This window comes from Pangasianodon hypophthalmus, chromosome 18, assembly GCF_027358585.1.
Source record: "Pangasianodon hypophthalmus isolate fPanHyp1 chromosome 18, fPanHyp1.pri, whole genome shotgun sequence".
Taxonomy (NCBI): Eukaryota; Metazoa; Chordata; class Actinopteri; order Siluriformes; family Pangasiidae; genus Pangasianodon; species Pangasianodon hypophthalmus.
This window is the reverse complement of record NC_069727.1, coordinates 3,212,302-3,234,639: the sequence shown is the minus strand read 5'-3', so window position 1 is coordinate 3,234,639 and position 22,338 is coordinate 3,212,302. Positions and strand designations below refer to the sequence as shown.

The window sequence follows — 22,338 nt, the reverse complement described above, 5'->3', positions numbered from 1 at the left end:
GAATGCTGATTTTTTTTTTTTTTTTTTTATAGGCCTTTTGTTTCTGATGCCCTGTGTTCTCTTGGAATGCTCAGCCAAGCGAAGACAATTGCCTCACACACAACACACACACACACACACACACACACACACACACACACTGGTATATGCAGGGAGTGATGGTGAGAAATGTGAAGTAGTCAGGATGGAGGGAGGGATGGAGGGAGGGATGGCTTGACACAGAGCTGAGATGACAGCGAGTTAGACGACATGCTCATGACTTGTAACAAATGTGGATCTGTGTCCAAGCACGAGGAACATTAATTCACTTTACAAAAGGATAAAGGAGGGGTGGGGGGGGGGATTTGGGGGTTTGGGCGGGTAATTGTACGTTTCCAGTTTCAGTGATGTGTGTTCTGATGTGTGTGTGTGTGTGTGTGTGTGTGTATGAGAGAGAGAGAGAGAGAGAGAGCGAGAGAATTGGTAAATAATTGATTTGCATGGCCCTGGGCTGCGCTCATTGTCACTGGGTAGCGAGTACAAGGACACGAGGCCTCGCTTCTTATTGGCTCGGAGTGTTTCAGAGAGAGATGATGAGTAGAAAAGAAGAATAATATGCTCTTTGATCCTCACTTCTCATCCTTCTCACACACAAGCACACACACTAGTAAGGCTCCCAATCCACATCCGATCCGGCGGTCACACTCTGTGTGTGTGTGTGTGTGTGTGTGTGTGTGTGTGTGTGTGTGTGTGTGGCTTTACGTAGAACAAAAAAAAGGAAGCCACAAAACCCACTAATGGATCCCAGGTGGAGTCCAAGCGTTTAGATATTAATTAAAGCTTCAGTGCATCTCTCTCTCTCTCTCTCCCTCTGTCTGTCTCTCTTTTTATATTTCGATCAGTCTCTGAGAAGCAAAGTGAAGAAGCGAGGGGATGAGTGAGGGCACAAAGGGATGAGTGAAGAAGTGAGGGGATGAGCGAACAAGTCCAGGCTAATGACAGAAAGTCTTTCAAGTCTGCTGTTGTTTCATATGAGCTCGGCGCACACACACACACACACACACACACACACACATTCATAAGGTGGAGGGACAGAGATCACCACACACACACGCACACACGCACACACAAACACACAGTTTCCTTCCTCTTTCTACGCTCTCTCAGCGCTCTGGAACGGTCAGAGGTAAAGCTGTAACTGTAAGTGTTCTGACATCTTCAGGACAGAGGAGTTCACACTTCTGAAGAGTTCCACGTACATTTCTGCAAATAATCAGTGTTTCCTTTTGTTCCTCGTTGTGTGTGTGCTGTTATTTACTGTATAAAACACAGTGCATGTCTGAATGATAACACTCGCTTCATTCTCACTTCCACGTCCCATAATATTGTATCGCATCATCAGACAGGCAAGAACACGCAGCATCCGTATCCATCTCAGCCACCTCCACCTCCACGGCTTCTACTGGACTTCTTAAAGCTACGCTGATAAAACAATAGACATCTGGTCATTGCTAAATAGTGTTATATGTGTAATAAAGCCACAGGAAGTATTATTATTATTATTATTATTATTATTATTATTATTATGTGTAATGAGTATTACAGAGACATTACAGTAACCTAATCTAAAGCCCTATTCAGACAGGATTTGTTTTACATGAGAAGGTGAGTTAATGTTGTTATTATTACCAGTGTACCTCTTGGATCCTGTGTGAATTCGTCACGTCAGTACTTTTTACACACTGTGCATTCTCACGTCACTATAAAACACAGTCGATTGCTTTAAGGCTTCCCCGAACACTTCATTAAAATGCAGCAATGAAATCTTTCCCAATGTGTCTATTCATCAATCGTGGTGGAATTCAATATTTTAGTGAATCAAAGGATCAAATATCTCACCGCAGTATTGCGCTGTTTGTTCACTTCAGTGAACGGCTCTGAAGTGAAAACCTCCACTGAAGCCCCTGACATACAGCTAACAGACACCCATTGAAGCTTGTGTGTCAGTTAGTGTCTGTTAGGTGTTTGTGTATTCGCTGTTTTAATGGGACGAAAGATTAAAGCTCATTGGACGACAGGCTTTTAACGTGTCATTTTGAACCACGCCTGAACGCTTCAGGTTTTTTTCTTTGCGCAGAAAAAAACCATCTTAATATATATTACTGGACAGTGAGCTCTTTGCTTCTCCTTATGATGATTGGTAGACCTGTAAAAGGGGCGGACCCTCGTAACCAGCTGCCAATCAGTAAATAAGGAATGAACATGACTGACTCCTCTGTCCGATACTGATAATGTTGATCTGATTTTAGAAAAGGCTTTTGATGCACACACTTATGAGGAGAAAATGAAAATTAAACAAGAGGCCAGACCAAAACCCAAGATCTGAATTTCAAACTCATGGAGCAATAAAGTGCTTTTAGCTGTCTTGGTATGGTGAAATGGCTTGGTTGTGTTTATTCTTAGTCTTAGATTCCAAAACAATAGGTTTATATTAATGCACTTGTGTTAGAATAAGCACATTAATATAAACCTGTTGTTCATGTTACATATGTAATATACAGTGTATACAGTATATAACATAAGAGAATGTTGTGCCTCTGCTATTTTAATAACCACCAGCTACTAGCCACTGCTATAAAATGAACACTAGAAATAACCCCAGGAAGGGTTTGTGTGTGTGTGTGTGTGTGTGATAAGTATCGTCCTCGATATCATGTAGCTTTTTCCTGAGTATAAAGACACCGCAGTAAGCCCTCACTCTTTTGCAGCAAAACCAAGTTTAAAACACAGAACAATAAAATAGAGACGACATTTAAAAGAACTTGTCTGAGAAGTGACACTTCCAGTGTTTTTTCCTGAAAGTTATAAGGGACTGTGTGTGTTCACACCATAGCCATGGAAACCGAAGTCACTAACTGTTACTGTACAGCAGAACAGCGGAGGTTTTGCTAAGGAAATATCTTTTAAAAAAGCAAGAGAAGAGCTGTTTATGAATGCTTTATGAAAGGAAGTGTTTGTACTGCTGTAGGACAGCAACAAGTCTGTAAACTTGTGGTGTCGTTAGGAACTGGAGTCTTCGGAAAAATGGATTCAATTATTCAAACAAATCGCCACTGAATGCATTGAAGGATAGGATTAGTGTAGTTATGTAATGTAAATACACTTGTAATTCAACACACATTTAATTCACCGGTTTGCCAAGCCTGACATTTTGGTGAATATATCAAACTGGTGTTTTTGTTGTAGTAGAGTCTCTGAGTCACACATAGTTTTTCTTCCAGTTGCTGGAACACTTCCTACAGAAATCCCAGCACAGAGCCTTCATACTGTTATATTATGTTACACATGGAACCTAATGATCAATAATAAATGTCTTAATATGATTAATAATAAATTGTATTAATATGAGCTGTGCATAATATGTAGGAAATGTTTGTTTTATCAACAGCGTGAATCTCTGTCGTTTATCCAGCTGCAAATCGATCATTATTACTACAGACGCCCTCCAGCATCCATGTCCAGAAATCTTATCCCGGATAAAGTGTAAATTGTATAAATTGTATAAATTGTATAAATTGAAGCATCAGTCAACCCAGGAGTTCACGTCTGGCTTGCGTTCACACTTAACCACTTCCTGGATGAGTTCATTAATCAGAAAGAAGAAGTGTGTGTATGGAGGGGCAAGTGGTTTCATTCTTCTCTAATCAAAGTGGTTGGAGTTGCAGCTGCTTGTATATATACTGTATTACGTGACACATGTGTGCAGGATAACAGTGACATGCCAGTTTAGAGAGAGTGTGTGTGTGTGTGTTAGTGTGTGTGCGGTCCAGTCATGATCCACTCTTGCTCATCTGTTTACTCAGGGATAAATAGTGCAGGTCAGAGCATCTCCTACTTCAGCACTGAGCACCGGAACAAGGAGAAGTGTGCGCGCGTGTGTTTGTGTGTGTGCGTGTGTGTGGTGTGTTTCTAAACACAGCTGAGGCTCACTGACCATCAACATCCCTCACTTTAATTTCACCAATACCTTTATATTGAAGTAATACAGTGTAATTATTTACGTTTAAATAATGTAATCTGTAAATGGTAAAGAGATTTAAAGGAACAACTTGAGAAAAAAAAATCATAATTGCACGATATCTTACTCCAGGAGGAACCCGAGGAGCCAGGACATGTTTGTTGCCTGAAGTTCCTGTAGTTCCTGTAGTTTTGCACTGCAGCTGCTCCTCATGGAATGAGGAAAAAATTGAAAAGGTTTCATTTTGGCCAAACTTTTTTCCTTTAAAAGTGTAATCAGTGATTTTTAGATACACACTTTGGGACTCAAAATTTCTATTGCAGGGTTCAACATAGAACCTTTGAGGTTACCGTAGACAGACAGACAGACAGACAAAAGAACTCTTTAGTGGCTAAAATGACGTTTTTTCAACAGTGTAGAGAAATGGATAAACTTAGAAAACTATATATAGAAGGGTTCTTTAAAGTCTCTATGTAGAACCCCTGAGGAAAAGAAAATGGTTCCTCAAGGGTTCTTTGGATAGTTAAGTGTCCTTAGCTGCTTAAAGGCTTCTACTTGGTATAACTTTTGTAATAGGAACCTGTCTGCTGTAGAACCTTTAAGTGTTCCCCCAGAGGGATGAACTGAAGAACGATTTACAGGAGAGATGAAACCATTTTTCTAAGAGTGTGCACAGATTAAAAAAAAAAATGAGTTTAAATTTACATTCTTGTAAAATTTGGAGCCATTAAGCGTTCTTCACTTTGTCCCTATGGAGAACTCTTACAAGTTCTAAGCAGAGCCCAACAACAGAGTGTTTCCCTTTGGAAGATAAGATCCTTTAATTATCCAAGGAACCCCTGAAGAAACCCTATTTTGTAAGAGTGAAGAGTGAAGAACCAATATGGTTCCTCTGGTTGTCCTTCTAGTTGAATCCTTAAAGCTTCTATGGATAACCAAGGATTTCCTAGGGTTCCAAACAGAACTAGCCAAAGAATCACTGAAGAACCCTTAAAGAAACTCTTTTATTTTCAATGAATGTAGTTAGATAGAGAAACTTTTATGAACAAAGAAGGGTTCTTCATTTGTCTCTCTGAGGGAAAGCTGAAGTGATGTGCTTTCTTATCAGAAAAGTCTTCTAATTAGAACCATTTTTTGTAGGCTAAGAACCCCAAACCTCTTGATTATTCAGTAAACCATTAAAGAAACCTTAAACAACCTTTTTCCCCCCCCCACATTTAACTAAGAATTTCATATTTAGTTGCTTAATTCTATAACAGTACAAGCCTAGAATCCTCACCGATCACTTGTTGTAACCCTTGAAGAATCCTTTTTTTTCTTCTTCTTTTTTTTTAAATAAAAGTATACATATAACTACTGCAAATTGCACTTAACAGTCTAAAGGAGCCTTTTTTATTCAGACTATAGACAGATAGATAGATAGATAGATAGTTAGATAGAAAGAACTCTTAAGAGTATAGGGCAAGAGATAGAGACAGTTCTATTTATCTATCTATCTATTTTGACATGCTAGTAGAGTAGACACCCCTCCTTATCCTGATTGGCTGAATGTTTGGTGGTCCATATTTGTAGATATTTACTTGAAGCTGCTCGAATGTGAGGAGAAACGTTACGGAATATTAGAGAGCTGAAGTGAAGAAAAAAAAAAAAAAAAAAATCACTGACCGCAGCTTTAAACTCCACTCTGCAGAAAAAATGTTGGCAGATCAAAGATAAAAGTGGCCATATTTACTCTCTCTCTCTCTCTCTCTCTCTCTCTCTGTCTGTCTGTCTGTCTGTCTGTATCTCTCTCTCTTTCTCTCTTTCTCTCTCTCTTTCTCTCTCTCTCTGTCTGTCTGTATCTCTCTTTCTCTGTCTCGCTCTCTCTCTCGATCTCTCTCTCTGTACTTGTATATTTGAGTGGTATTAGTGTAATGGTGCAGGCATTCAAACGACCTTATTACCCTTTGAGTGGCGTGTTTGTGTGTGTGTGTGTGTGTGTGTGTGTGGACAGTCACAGAGCCACCAGTTCCAGCGGCAGCGTCCGGGCTCTAAGTGGAGCAGGGGCTCCTGGGTAATTTAGCTGTAGTGGCGTGCGCTGGCACTAAAAGCCTGCTGGGTAATTGAGTGGCGGCAGTCGGGAGTGAGGCGTCCCTGCCCCGGCTCATTATGCCACGTCTCCCGCGCCGCCTGTCACGCCTAATGCACTCTGACACACTGTGTCCTTCCTGTGAAATAACAGAGTCTTCTTCAGGCCTCCTCACACTACACACTACACACACACACACACACAGATAAATAAACATAGGCTAAATCAGCCATGTTTCTGTCAGAAAACAGGACTAATATTTAGTTAAAATGCTGCTGAACTAAAAAAAAAAAACTGGGATGTTCAAGTGCTCCTCTGATTCTGATTATTATAAGATTTATATAGATGTTGTTTTCGAGTAAAATTTTCCCATGTAACCTGAAAGATTCACAGGGTTGAGATTAGAGCCATGTAGTGTTCATATGTAATTAAAAAAAGAAAGAAAAAAAGGAGGACAAAACCATCCAGTTCTGTGCTATAGCCTTACACAGCGCTAAATTTACCTTTTTTTTCTATCCATTTTTTTCCTCAGTACCTTTGTGTGTAGTTCAGTAGAAACACAAGGTTTAAATCTGTAACATCTGATTTACCGTTTATTACAGGATGACATTTTATCAACAGATCTGCATGCTAGTTTTGCTAGATAAAGCTAATCTTAGGAACAAATTATTGGCTATTTGCAGCGTCAGGACTCGTACTGAAATCCCTCTCAAGTTTATCTGTGAAAAATGCAAGCTAGCTTACTAGCATGTAGCTAGATATCTAACTGCTAATGTTGGTCATTTTGACAGGATTTGTTACTTTTACATAAAAATATAAATCACTGAGAAGACAACGATGTAGATCATGACTCATACATAAATCCCAGAGCCTGTCTGTGACAAATGCAATTTACTAGCTAATTTACTAGCAGTTAGCTAGCTGGATAGATATCTAACTACCTCTCTTGCTAATATTAGTCATTTTGACAAGATGTGCTACTTTTATAAATAAATCACTGAGGATACGACAATGTAGATCAAGAATGCTACTAGTTTACTAGCCATTAGCTAGCTGGAGAGATATCTGACTAACTACTTAGCTAACGTTGCTGATTAATCAGTGAAAATGTTGGATGGTTTGGTATGTTTAGAAAGCTAGGTTTAGCAACGGATACTGTTAAATTCCTGAATACCTCTGAGCTAGTTTATTAGCAGTCAGCTATCCGGCTAGTTTAGTTAGCTAATATTAGTAATATTGGGCTGCTTTCAGAGGCATTAGTACGTAAACACATTCAATAAGAAACATATTAAACAATTTTTAAAATATATTTATGTCTCCAGTGCTACTTTAAGCACATTTAAAACTACATTGTGATGTATATTTTAAACCCTCAGCCTGTCTGACTCTCTCTGTAAATAAACTGAGCTGTCCCTATGGCTTGCTAACAGTTAGCTATCCAGTTAGCTACCTTTCTAACTAACAAACTAGCTAATATTAGCTATTAATAAAATCTTGGGTGTTGTCATATATTTAAGCAGGTTTGGCAACTGTTGTTGTTAAATAGATTTCTGATTATCTATGAGAAATGTGAGCTAGCTTACTTAGTGGTTGGATAGCCAGCTAGCTAGCTAGCTAACTAACTAGCTATTGTTAGTAATGGTTGCTAAACCTGTTCAAATATGTAATAACACCCATGATCTTGCTAATCATAGTTACATTTATTAACAGAAAATCTCGGATGTTGTGGTATACTTAGACAAGTTTAGCAACTCTTACTGCTAAATAGCATTAGCTGTTATTAGCAGTTAGCTAGCTGGCTAGCTAAGCTAGTAATATTAGTGATGTTCCAAGACTATTTTAATAGCACATTAAACTATTTATTATATAATTTTTAACAGTTTATTGTTGCTAGTACAGTGCCATTTTTTGATCATTGTGAGGAATATTTATTTATTTATCTATTTATTTATTTATTTAATATTAAAAATTAGTGAATTCCTGTCAGAACTGTGAGCTAGTTTACTAGCATCACAGCTAGCTGGGTAGTTTAGTTGGACAATATTAAGGACGTGAATTTCAGATTAAAAAAAAAAAAAATTATGAATATTCATATATCGTGGTAAGATACAGATGTGAAGATGTTGCTAGATTATTTTTAAATAACTTTTTATTCTACATAACTTTTTTTATATTTCTTATCATGGCTAGTCCAGTGCTATTTAATCCACATTGTGAGGTATATTTTAATCATGTGATATTAGCCATGGATTTCTTTCTCCCTCTCTCTCTCCCTCTCTCTCTCTCTCTCTCTCTCTCAGTCTGTGTCTGGCTCTCTCGCTCTGTAATTAAGCCGCGCTGTCCCTGTGGTGGGGAAGCAGATTGATTCTGTCAGATTTAGCAGATTGATTCAGTCATCTCACACACACACACACACACACACACACACACACCGATCTCCTTCACACACTCTGAGTCAGTGTTGTCATGTCTGAGCTCCCAGTCATACCTGTGGTCATCGTTTGTCTTCATTACAGCTGCCATCGTTCATCTGAGCTCTGTGTGAAATTAAGAGCCGCGCTATTTCACCTGAACACACCGCGAGGGTGGGACTTATTCCGGGTTCTGGATACATTTGTTTGTGTTTTGGCCTTTCTCAGTGCTCAGTCAGACAGAAGCGATGTCGCTGCAAGTAGCTGCTCGTCACCTTTGCTAGTGACGTGTGTGAGCGATCAGCGAAGACGAATCGTTCCTTACAGAATGACACCCTGCTGTCTCTTTCAGACCATACACCTGTACACAGATATTTTTCAAAATGTAGATTTCTCTTCATTCACATGAAAACTGCATTTTAGGTCAGTGAAGATTAAGCTTTTCAGAAACGCCTTCCAAAGTAGAGGAATTTTTAAACTCCATTTTCACAATTTTGACAGAAAAAGCATTTTTTTTTAAAAAAAAACACTAGGACAAGAGGTTTTGGGGGTGTTATGAATGTGCCAGGACTCCGTTTAACTGACAACTGATCACTGCAACTAAATCTCCATTTTTGAGATTTTGGATAAGATCCCCGTGAACACTTTGTATTCAAGTGTAACTTTGAGGACGGTCCACATGTGAATCATTCCACAACGTTCAGCCGTGTTTGGTGTATTTCTGCATTTCTGCCTCTAATCTTTTTTGTGTTTTACATGTTGTGCTGTTCATGTAGACAGCTATGTACATTTTCACAAATATCTCTATATGATTGGACAGGGCCTTCCTTATTCAACTACACACATAAACAAACAAACAAAAAAAAATAGCTATATATATATATATTCCATATACATTCTAAGCACTGGGGCTTAGGTTTTTTTTTTTACAGACCAGTCAGACTCAATAATACACAACAATAAATAAAATTACCCCATGGACCCCTCAGTGACCTCGGAGGCTCTCCAGAGCGTGCTATGAGAACGTTATAGACTCCATCTCTAACAGACATCTTTCCAAACTGTCCTTTAACCATTGATGCTTGGGTGAACACTTTGCTTTGTAATTCCCCGTGACATCAAATCGATATATCCGGTTTATTTTATGTTTCTTTTTTTTGTCAGTCTGGACGTATTGACCCAAGTGGACGGACTGATAAAAAGATGGATTGCTGTGATCTGAGTTTGATCCAAACTGCCTTAAGAAAAAATTAACAGATGTGTATAGGAACGTGAATACAGTGGATATAAAAAAGTCTACACACCCCTGTTAAAATGGCAGGTTTTTGCGATGTAAAAAAAAAAAAAATCAAACCAAGATAATTGATGTCGGAACTTTTTCCACTCTCAATGTGAAATTACGTCATATAAAAATTAAGTGAAAAACAATCAGAAACATTTTAGGGAAAATAGGAAATATAAAAAAACTTACAATAACCTAATAATTTCCACAACTACAGGAAGAAGACTGCAAAGTGCAGATAGTATAAAATATACTGAGTTGTTGGAAGTATTTATACAAATGATAAAACATCAGGAAGAGGAAGTACAGCTTATTTACAAAGAGAAATGGAAAAGAGAAATAATATGTAAATGGTACGTGGGATCATTAAATAAATTAGGTGTAGAAGATGCTGAGTTAAGCATGCTAGTGAAATCCGTGTGATGCTTAGAAGGAATCAGCTTGTGGACACGCCTCATCTGTAACGACCAATCACAAGCTTTGTCGGATAAAGTGTTCATTCGAGGAGTTCGCCCAGCTGCCATGTCTATGACACGGTGAACGAAGCCTCCACACACACAACGTCTGTTAGCTTCGCGAACTGCATCATATTATTCGAATTGTGACACGTGAGATTTGCCATAACACTTGGGGATTTGTCGTACTTCCAACTTCTTTCCTATAAAATCGAACAAGATCTTGTTAGATCATTCTATAATATTCATTCGAATATACATTCAAAAATATGATTCATGAGATCAGGCTGAGAAAGGAACAATACAGAAGGACAGAGCAGTCATGATTAAAAAGAACACTGTTCTTCACAACCGAACGCACTCACACGCTATTGTGCATTAACACCTTTACATCTGAAAATAAAAAAGGGAAGCAATGGTGTCAGATAAAAACAGGTTTATACTGGCCAGATGTCACAAACTGGGGACCTCATTTGTGTACTGTGTGTGTGTGTGCATGTGTGAATACATTATTGGCTTCTGTTGTGTGATATTCGATGCAAATAGAAATAACACTTTCAAGGGCATCCTATCACTGTTGTCAGCTCTGGTAGTGACACCATGAAGGTCTCTCTCCAGCATCCTTTTTAATGGCCCAAAATTCTCACAACCCCAACACTGCATTTTTAACGAAACACCTGGAATTATAATATTATATATAATATAATGTTAAAATATTATAACATGCCGTAAGTGAAGGCAGGACGCACCTGTGAAAATGCAACATGTCTAAAGGCAATCTTTGAATTGAAGTCATAGATCCAAGCAACAAACTAAAATGATTCTTATAGTAAGACAGGGAAAACATGCAAGGGTCAAAATCAGGAAATAATACACACAAATGCACAGAATGACTTCAAGATTAGATAAAGAATCAGCAGGGAATAAACAAACAATCTAATCAATGACCAAACACAAAACAGGTGAACACAATCAGGTAACACACTAATGACAGGACAGGGGCGGAGCCAGGGCTAGAACAGAAACAAAAGCACATGATGTGAGAACAAAAAAACATGAAACAGAGAGAAGGGGAAGTACTACTTCATTCAAAGTTCATTACTGTAAATAAGTGAACAATCCACAGAATGTAAGGTGAAAGTCACATTACAGGCTTCCTCTTGCAGAATTGTTTTTATTTTTTTTGCTCTGATGGGATTGTAATGGAAAGTGACTCATATCTATATTTAATGAGAACACACCTGTCTGTTTAGATTCTCCATCCTTCCACTGAGTATATTCCCTGCTGATCCTGTGTGTGTTAGGAAAAAAAAACACATTATTTCCTCTGTCATATGAACAAATCGGATATGTCTTCAATCTAGAGCCACATTTGAAAGTGGCTCAGCTCTGATTTGTCCACACAGTCCTGAAAAAAATCACTTTAAGGCAGAAAATGGGATTTGTGTGACCTCACACTGGTGATACAGCATATATAATTCAATATAATATAAACATAGTCTGAGGTAACTTTCTTATTTTAATGTAATTTAACAAGGAAAAATGTCTAATTGTTGATATGGTCTTGATAAGTTCTCTGTAAGAGATGTTTATTTAACATTTATGGAAGGAGTCTCCAGTGTCAGAGTTGTACCAATCAGAGGTAAAGCTATAACTCAACGTTTCCGACCTCTTCAGGACAGAGGAGTTTACGCTTTTCGATTTCGTGATAACATTACGATAATGAACTTGCTTGTGGACGTTCCTCACGTTGGTTTAGATTAGTGGGGTGTGGCATTGTGTATCTCGTATGTCATTGGCTGTTGCGTACGATAGACAAGCACTTCAAAACGCCGTCACTCTGACTTACGAACTCAAATCCCAGATGTTGAACTGATGGAGAACTTGAGATGAGTTAGACTCCAGATTGGGCTGACGTGAACACGATTGGCGCATGATGTGAGTTTTAGATAAACACTTCAGCGCCTCACTGTTCACCTGAAATTAGTGCTAACGTCCAGGTTTAAGAGTTCAGTCAGGGCCGGTGCTCTGGATTAGCGCCTGCTTGCCCTCAGACAAGCTCCAGTTAAGACGTCGTAACCCCAATGTCAGGTTAGTTCATTCTTTACTGTGTGGACAGATGGTACACGGCCATCGGTCACTGCAGATGGGGTCATTAGTGAGTAGATGTTAGCCGTTTGCCTGTAGCCATTAGCTAGTAGATAAGGCATTGGTCAGTGTATTAGCATTGTTGATGAGCTGAGAGCGACTCATTAGACCGATAAGGAGGAGGAGGCCATTAATTGCTATTTAATTAACAGTGAAGGAGATATTGTATAGTGAGTGAGATAAGGCAACAGGAAAGGTCATTATCCACTGGGAAAAAAATAATTAGTTGAAGGACAGCATTATTGAAGACATGAGAGTGATTTTAGACGTTACTTATGCTATTTTAGCTTGTATTGAACATTATTGGACATCATCATTATTATTATTATTATTATTATTATCATTATTATTATTATTAGCAGGAGTAATATTCGTATTATTATATACAGCCAGCAGTCAAAAAATATTGGCACCCTTTATGTGAATAGGCAAAAAGTATACATAACAATATAAAATATGATCTTAAATAAACACTCAAACAAGTTATTGTTATTCTCATATGAAATCATTATTATTCGAATATCTTGTTTTGATTCATAATTTTCTTAAATATGTGTCAAAAATATTGGCACCCTTACAGAATAGTTCAAATAAAGGACGTGCAAATTAAATCTTTTAGATATTTTTATTTCTCTGTCTTTTTAAACATTAAACTCCAATGATGGATGTTTCAACAGCTAAATGATAATAATAAAACTTAAATAAAATGTAAATAAAAAGTAAAACTTCACGGCAACCCTGTATGTATTATAATTATATATTATATTATAATGTTTCATGAGTAATGTACACATGCTCAACGTCCCTATGAATGAGCTGTTGCTATAGAAACTATAATGTAATAGAATGAATGCATTAATATTAACATTAATATAAATCTGTGATTTGCAGCTGCATTACTGTCAGAGCTGCTGTTATAGAAAATTAATCAACATTTTATTCTGACCAATCAGAATGCAGAATTCAGCATTGCTGTGGTATATGTGAGGACAGTAAACTGGTTATAAGCAGTGAGAATGTCTCGCTTTGTGAAGAATGCAGGCTTTGGATATAAATCACGATTAATTATGGTTGTAATGGTTGTAAAATATGGTTGTTTATGATGAACTGTATAAACTTCCTGTGTCACATTACACTTTGTACACTTGCCTTACATCAGCTGCCTCTATTCATTGCTTTTAAATCACTTTTTTTTTCCGTCACTGACATTGAAGCACCGCGTAACAATGACTTTTCAAGGCAATTCCTGTGAGCAATGTTCCACATATCAAGCATAATCCATTATGTGTGATGATGATGATGATGTTTTTGGCGCAATAAAAGGTTATAGTTATTTATTTAATGAATAAATAGGTCTATCTGAGCTCATACTGCATCCACATGTCCCTGAGAAACACATCACTCTAGTGTCACATGGATGTGCAAGGATATTTTTGCATAGACACTTACTGTCCACTTTAATAGGAACACCTGTACACCTGATTTTTTTCATGCAGTTATCTAATCAAGCGCATAAAGTCATACAGATACAGGTCAAGAGCTTCAGTTTGGGTGAGTTTGGGCCACTGTAGCTTCAGGTTCCTGGTCTAGGCTGATGGGACTGGACCCTGATGTCTTCTTCTGCTGTTGTAGCTCATCTGCCTTAAGGTACAAAGTGTTGAGATGCTTTTCTGCTCGCCACGGTTGTACAGAGTGACTATTTGAGTGACATAGCCTTCCTGTTAGATTGTACCAGTCTGTCTAGTCTCTAGAGACATGCTGTGCATGAAATTCCTTGGCGATTTTCTCAAATCCTCGGAGAAAACGCCGGCACATGATTTAAACACATTTAAACATATGTAACTCGAAACATTCCTAATTTATATTTCAGAAAAGTCTGATGAAATATAGTACAGTTAAGATTAGATTTCAAGGGGCAAAGTCATGTTTACGATCCTTAAGATTTAAACTAACTTTTAGATGAATACATTTAGAAATGTATTTTATTCCAAATAGCTGTTGAATTCTGGATTCTGATTGGTCAGAAAGTGTCGATTAATTTTCTATAACAGCGGCGAGCCTTCAGTCAAACACAGAAGAGGGACTCGGTGTGAACAACTTTATTAGCTGTGCAGATTGTTACACACACACACACACACACACACACACACATGCTGGTCCAGAGGGCTATGTTTCAGTCGCCTCCCCTTGGTGTGGTGTGTCGCCGTTGAAAGCGTAATTACAGAGTGTGTGCTTTGTTTGGGAGATGTTTAATTATGGTGTTTGTGTTAACGATATAGAGGCAGTACGGGGCCCTTGTGTGTGTGTGTGTGTGTGTGTGTGTGTGTGTGTGTGTAATAATGCAAGACCAGTCGATGACCCTTGAGTGTGTTCAGACTGTTGTCAGAACCATAGCGTCTCCATCATAAGTCACTTTCTCTCTCTCTGCATATTTACTTATCTCTCACTCGCTGCTTTACTCACACCATTTATCTCAATATCATTAATGCACTTCTCATAAACAGCGCACAAAAGCAGCGGCCATCTTCTTCTATCATCATCCGACTCGCACTGCAGGATTCCCATCTGTCGCTAAATGTTTCAATAAACAGCGCAATGACCAAACGCTCCACCCTTCATTTAAATCCATCTTCGTTCTCCACCTCGGATTACAAATAAAACCTAAAGACATTAAAGCGACACATGAAAGGTGCCAAGTACCAATTAGCATGATCTCAATGCTAGCATGCTAATTAGAAACAACAACATTAGCATTTCTGCTCATCAAAGGATGTAGACAAATATGGTTTATATGTATAATTACCACAGCGACACTCAATTCTGCGTTGTGATTGGTCGGTTATATTAATGCGCTTGTTTTAACATGTTATCATTTCTATAGTAACAGCTCGTTCAGAGGGACTTGTAGAGTAAATATTAGATAGTTAGATAGTTAACATTTATGGAAGGAGTCTCCAGTGTCAGCACTTTAACTATAACTTTCTTTTGTACGATTTACTTTTTCTCAGTAATATGACAAGCTACTAATTAGTTTTGCGATCATTTAACAAAAGGACGAAAAAAAAATGATGTTGTTACTTAATTGTTAATGTCAACAAACATTAAATTGCTGTGGTGTAAGTGGAATAAAACACTTCAGGATGTGCTGTTATAGGAAAATAATCAACTTCAGGGTGGTAACAGTAACTCCACTTCATCACACCACTCCATTGTTGATTATTTTCCTATAACAGCATGACACAGTGTTTTATTCCTCACTTAATAGGATCTACAGAGCTCGAGAAGGTCATATCGCTTAGATACGGATTGTTATAAAGTATCACAGCAATGATAGCTAGCCGAATTAATTAGCTAATTATTTGCAGCAATCACATAATTAACAGACACGTACTCATATTTGTTTTCTTTTTCTATATATATTTTTTCTATATATTGTTCTTATTTTTCCCAGTCGTTCCTAGATTATTTGAAGAGGACATGTTGGTTGTGAGACAATAAAAATAAATAAAGAAAAATAATTCAATTTTAACATCCAGTGTATTTTGCAGCTGAACTGAGTTTTGCATTTTGCACTTTAAAATGCAAAACTATTTTATTTTTATTAATATTTTGCATTTATTTTTTATTTATATATTTTTATGTATTTATTTTTTAAGCATTTCTCTATAAATCTGACTTGGAAAGCATATTAAATATTAAATACTTAATTCATTATTACATTTTTAAGCAATTAAATTGTAAGAAATGGTCATCCTACACTTGAATATGATGTTCTTTTTTTAAAAATAAAATAAAATAATAATTGAAGGAGGACAAATGATCTGCCAGCACAGTAAAAACAAATAATTTTCTTTAATAAAATTACTAAAAATGATTAAATCTATCTTGTATATCTTGTTTATCTTGTTAGATAAATCACATGAAAATTTTTATTTCAACAGGGTTAAAACAGGACACATTCTTTGACAGAGCCATGAGTGTGTGTGTGTGTATGTGTGTGTCCACAAGCAAAGCATGTGATGCTGTTATTTCAGTTCCAGTATAGCAATGTGTTTGTCTCTCTGTACTTAATCAATCCATCCGCTTTCTGCCCCGTGTGTGTGTGTGTGTGTGTATATGTGTGTGTGTCCGTCACTCCGTCTGCCTGTATGTACGAGTGTGTGTGATGTCTAGATGAGTTTTATTGGTGTTGTGTGATGAACAGAGCGCAGATGGCTAGAATTAACTGTACACAAGGCCATTAGAGAAGATAACAGATGAAAATGGGTTAATCTCTTTGTATTGTGACGCTTCTTCCAGAGCACCATCAGCCTTCACACATACACACACACACACACACACACTCCTTTTTTCATTTCCCATTTCATTTTTCTCTTTTCAAAGCAAGGTACTTCGTCTGACAGTATATGAAAAGGATCATGTAGAAAAAGAAAAACACGTTTCCTGTAATCCAGGCTATCGCTTATTATATTTCATTTACTCAGGTTGCTTTTGAAAAAAAAAAAAAATCTCTCAGGAGTAAAGCTGAGAGAGCAATGCAATGTAGAGAAGTTGCAGAGACTGAATTTCTGTCTGTGTTTTGGGATTCTCTGCTGTGACGGATTTTTATAAACTGTTAATTTGTGTAAGTTAATCGTAAATATAGATCAGATACACTATACAGGTTTACAGCAGGATCCAAAAACTGCACATGTTCAAATGCATCATCGTTTCTAAAATCCACATAAACAGATTTTAAAAAAGTGTGTAATTGTTGATAAGGTGAAGCGTTCTTTAAAGAGATGTTTATTTAACATTTATGGAAGGAGTCTCCAGTGCCAGCACTTTGCAAAGCTGTAACTTTAAGTTTTCCGACATCTTCGGGACCGAGGAGTTTACGCTTTTTTGGTTTTTCGGTAAAAAGACAAGAAAAAAAATTATTATTTTTTTTTTTACTAACCTTAAGAGAGAGAAGGAAAGGTTGGCTGGTGAGGGAACGACTATTTATAGTTGCTATAACGTAAGTGAGAACAGAAACTAACTTGTTTGTGGACGTTCCACAACGTTAAATGTAATTATAAACGGATAAAAAGTATGACGCTGTTCTTTAACAAAGATGCGAGGTATAAGAGGAGTAAAAGACTTCAGGACATGCAAAACAAAAATGAACAAAGTGTACACAAATGAAACAAAAACTAAATTAACAAAATGAACCAAAAAGGAAAACACAAACAAAAAAGAAGAAAACAAATAAAAACAAAACAAAAACATACCAACTGAGCAAAAAGGAAACAAAATAAACAGTATGAGCAAAAAGAACAAAAGTGAAACAATCAAACCTCTCTGTTCTTTATCTTTCTCTGTATGGCTGAGTGATAATGAAGAACTGCACACTTACACACATATCTCTCTCTCTCTCTCTATCCCTTTATCTGTCCATCCTGCAATCAAATGAGAAAAAAGAAACAAAATTAGACCAACACGAGTGAAACAAAAACAAACAAAATGAAAAAGCAAAAAAATGAACAAAAATTAATAAACATAAATGAGCAAAAATGCACAACAACCATGTTTTATTAAGCTGCTCAAACACCTATTCTTCATCCTCTGTTTCTCCATATGAGCACTTACACACTTACACACTCACTGACACACACACACACTCACACACACACTCGCACACACACTTACACATATACACACACAAACACACACACATACTTACACACTCACATACTCATAAACACAAACTCATCCTCCATCCTTTTTCTAAACCTTTAGTCTCTCTTTCTTTCTTGCTTTCCATCCTTTTATCTGCCACAAAATGAACCAAATGAAGCAAAACTAAACAAAAGGAACAAAAACGAAACAAAAGCAAACAAAATGAACAACAATTAATAAAATGGACAAAAATGAAACAAACGTAACAAAATTAATAAAACGAGCAAAAAAGAACAAAAACAAAATGGGCATAAATGAGCAAAATGAACAAAATACAAACAAAACAAGGTTTTATTTTCGCAATCATAAATCCTCATTCCTCATCCTCTCTCTGTATGACCACACGATGATGAGCACTTAAGCACTTGCACACTTATCCTTCATCCATTTTCTAAGACTTTAGTCTCTCTCTTTCTCACTCTCTCTCTCTCTCTCTCTCTCTTGTATTTTCATCCTCAAAATGACCCAAAACAAAACAAAACAACCCCAAAAAGTAAAAACACAAAACAAAATTAAACAAAACAAAAACAAAAAAAAGAAAAAACAAAGATAAATGAGCAAACTAAACAAACACAAACAAAAGCAAGGTGCGATTACTCTACTCAATCAACCCTCTATTCGTCATCCTCTTATGATGGGCACTTACACACTTACACACTTATCCTTCATCCATTTTCCAAGACTTTAGTCCCTCTGTCTCCTTCTTTCTTTCCATCCTTTTATCTGTCCATCCTGTGAACAAAAAACGAGCCACAGGCCCCATTTTCCTCTCTCCGTCCTCCACAATGACTCCTTTCTCCCGGGCTGCTTTATGTAACCGGGGCCGGGGAAACAAAAGCGCACTCTTCTTCACCGTTAATGCTTTTACTCGCGGCCTCCTCGTCCGCCATTACGCACTCGCATTACCTCGTCACCACACAATGCCTGTGTGTGATGGAGGCAAGAATAAAAGAAAATAAAGAATAAAGCAGATGTTTCTTTTTTTTCAAGGTTTTTTTTTTTGAAAACCGGTTTGTTTTTGGACAAACAAGTCCGCGAGGTGCCGAAGGAAAGGTGGGCACTTCTTGTATCTTGCGAGGCGTATTGTTGCGGAGGTGTCAGGCCTCGGCTCTGCGCTGAATGAGCCGGACAGGAAGACTATGGGCCGCATTGAAACCGGGAGCCGAGCTCCGTCTTTCAGTCGCGGTGCTTTCGGAGACGGAGAGAGAAAAGGCATGACTCTGAATGCTGGCAAACAAAAGCAGATTTCAATCAGGAGCAGCACTCGGACTGTATTTATGGACTCCCTGGGGGTAATAAGACCATACTTTAAGAGAGCGGCCTGGCTCTCAAACACAAACACACAAACACACACACACACTCACACATACACACACATTCTGAGAAAACACTGTGAGTGGCACTGATATGTGCATACACACTTCATCATTTGCATCTCATCGCACAGCCTCGCACACAGCCGTATAGTTTTATAGTCGGACTTCAATTGCATCCTCTGTGCTGAAAAACCCCATTTCACCTAAAAACAGTTGTGTAGACGTTTCCTGAGTGTGCCTCCATTCTGTGTGCATAATACATCAGGCACACGGGTGGTCCGAGCGCCTCCAGCTGACCTGAGAACATCAGCCATGTGTACGCTGTTTGGGGAAAAAAAAAAAAATGTCCATCCAGTTTTAGGACGGGGCGATATAGCCAAATTTCCATATCATGATCTTTTTTTTTTTTTTTTTTACAGTAACACTATACCTCACAGTTACATATTTTAATGAAAATGTGATAACTACTGAAAAAAAAAAAAAAAAAACTCATCTCCAGGGGTGGAAAACGTCCAGAGAAATGATGCTTAAGTGTATTTAAGTATATTTAATGTGTCAAAATCATACTCAATTTTTAAAAAAGTTTCAAATGTTTTTTTAAAACTTTTTAAAAAACTGTTAAATGTCACTTTTAAATGTATTAAAGTTTTACAAAGTAATAAGTAAATGTTTTATCTAATGAAATTATGTTAGTCATGTTTTTTATGTGTAAAGTAACTTACTTATCTGAAACGGTTGTTCGTTTTGAACGCAACGACGCCATTTTGCCTGAAAACATCATTCAGTCTCTGTAAGTTTGCTGCTCATACGCATGACTAGCGCTACATACCTTGCTAACAAATTACTCAGAAGTAAATATTCTGTAAATCCACAATATTTACCGTTAGCTAGAATTTGTCTTGCTGCCTAACAAGGTTATGTTAGCTCCTGGAATTGATGCTAGTCCAATCTGGCATTAGCGAAGAACAACACAGGCTAACATAGTGAAATATAGGCGGTTAAGGCTAGCAAATTAGCGAAACTTACCTCAGCTTGCTTTTTCACATTAGATAGAGTTCATGCCTTCTAGGAAGGTAAAGAAGACGCTTTATTTTATTTTATTTTATTTTATACGGGTCTTTGTTTACTCCAGCGTATTGAAACATGATACTGAGGTAGGGCCAGGGTCGCGCATCCTCAACTTCCACACTACAGTCTGATGGATTCTCAAAATTCCAGCGCACATGGATAGCTGTAGCGCTAACTACACTGTGTAGCATATGAAGGTTAGAGCAGATGATGAATTGACATGATTCTGTTTTTTTTTTTCCTATGTTGATCTAACCTGAAAACTGATTCATGATAAAGTCATTGCCTAGATGAGAGATTTGTTAAGTCAAGTATTGAAGCATTGAAAGTCTAAATAGGAATATGCGTAAAATGTAAATTGTAAATTAAGTAAGTGTACAACTATTCAATTTCAATAATAAGCTCAAGTAAAGTATAAATTGATTTTGATTGTACAGATTGGAGTTCGGGTCAAATTTCATACACACAACACTTACTGTCGAAAATCTAAACTAGCTAAGCTAGCGAAGTTATAGACGTCTTTATGTAGAATGACTGTTTTTACAGCTACGTTATTTTTAACTGCCTACTAACGCAACGTGATCTTTACAGGAAGACGCCAAGAGAAGGTTAGAAAATAATCTGAAAACATTTCCATGTCATGTTGGTGGAATCTATTTCAGTTTTCTTGAAGTAGTATTACTACCAGAATAATCAATTTTCTTTGAAAATTGGGCTGTTTTCCAGAATTCAGGCATCTGAAGTTTTTCTGGGGGCCGACATACATTTATTTTTTTAATACTCAGGAAACATCTCTACACATTTACCTTCAATAACAATGGCAGGATCGATGAGTATGCATAAACTCTCAAATATGCAAATGTTCCCATGCCCTCCTGCCACCTCTAGTATCCTAATTTAGCTAACATTTAGCTAACGGAGCTAGTTGGCTAGTTCACTGCTCCTGAAGTCACATAGTCATTTCCGCTGTTTGTTTGTTTGTTTGTTTTTGTGTTTGTTTGTGCGATCAGATCCAAGACTATTAACGAAAAACCTTACCATAATAACTGAAATTGTGTTCATCGCTAACATTTACTAAGATAGCTATCTAAACATTTTCACGTAGCATATCATCCTCTAATCTCGGGTGTGATTGGATTCGAAGGCGTTTGATTTACTTAGTGACATCACTAGCTGTAGCTTATATGTAATTGAAATGTTACACAAACAAATATAATATAAATATAACCTCAGCCATTCAGCAGACGATAACTATTTAAACATTAGCGTTTTTGAGTTCAGCCATACATTAAAGCTAAAGACCGCCTACGACGCACAAACCACCAGTTCATTAAGGCTTTATAACTCCCCCATGCTCTCACACACATCTACACACACACACACACACTCTCTCCGTGGATTACACAGGACAGCGTGTAAGATTAAAAAGCACGTGTAATGAAAGATGCGAGTTTTCTCAGACTACACAACGTCTCTTCTTGTCCTCACGTCTGCGGCTCCGCTGAATATTACGAAATCTCCCAGAACTCCAAGCGTGTTTCATCCGTCTCATCCGTCCACTCCGAAAAGATGAGAGAGAAAGAGAGAAAGAGAGAAAGAGAGAGAGAGAGAGAGAGAGAGGGGGAGGATGCAGTCCTCACAGCTGGCTTCAACAAACACGTGATACGTTTAAATGTTTACAGGCCATAAACTATGGACACGTTAAGTACGATGCGATTTACAGTCACGCTGATAAGTTGCAGGAGGAGGATTAAGCGAGGTTGAAGATGTTTATGAAAAAGAGGAAGAGCAGCTCAAAAACATCTGAGTCCCCGAGTTTGGAGCAAGAGATCAACTTGACACAAGTGACCCAAATTTGATTGATTTCCCACAATTCCAAACAGTAAGGAAACG

General features: G+C 37.5%; 1 protein-coding gene across 4 annotated transcripts in view; it reads left to right on the top strand.

Annotated features, from left to right (window-relative positions):
- sox5 (SRY-box transcription factor 5) overlaps nucleotides 1–22,338 on the top strand; it is a 242,769-nt gene that overhangs the window by 63,217 nt on the left and 157,214 nt on the right. The window lies entirely within an intron of this gene.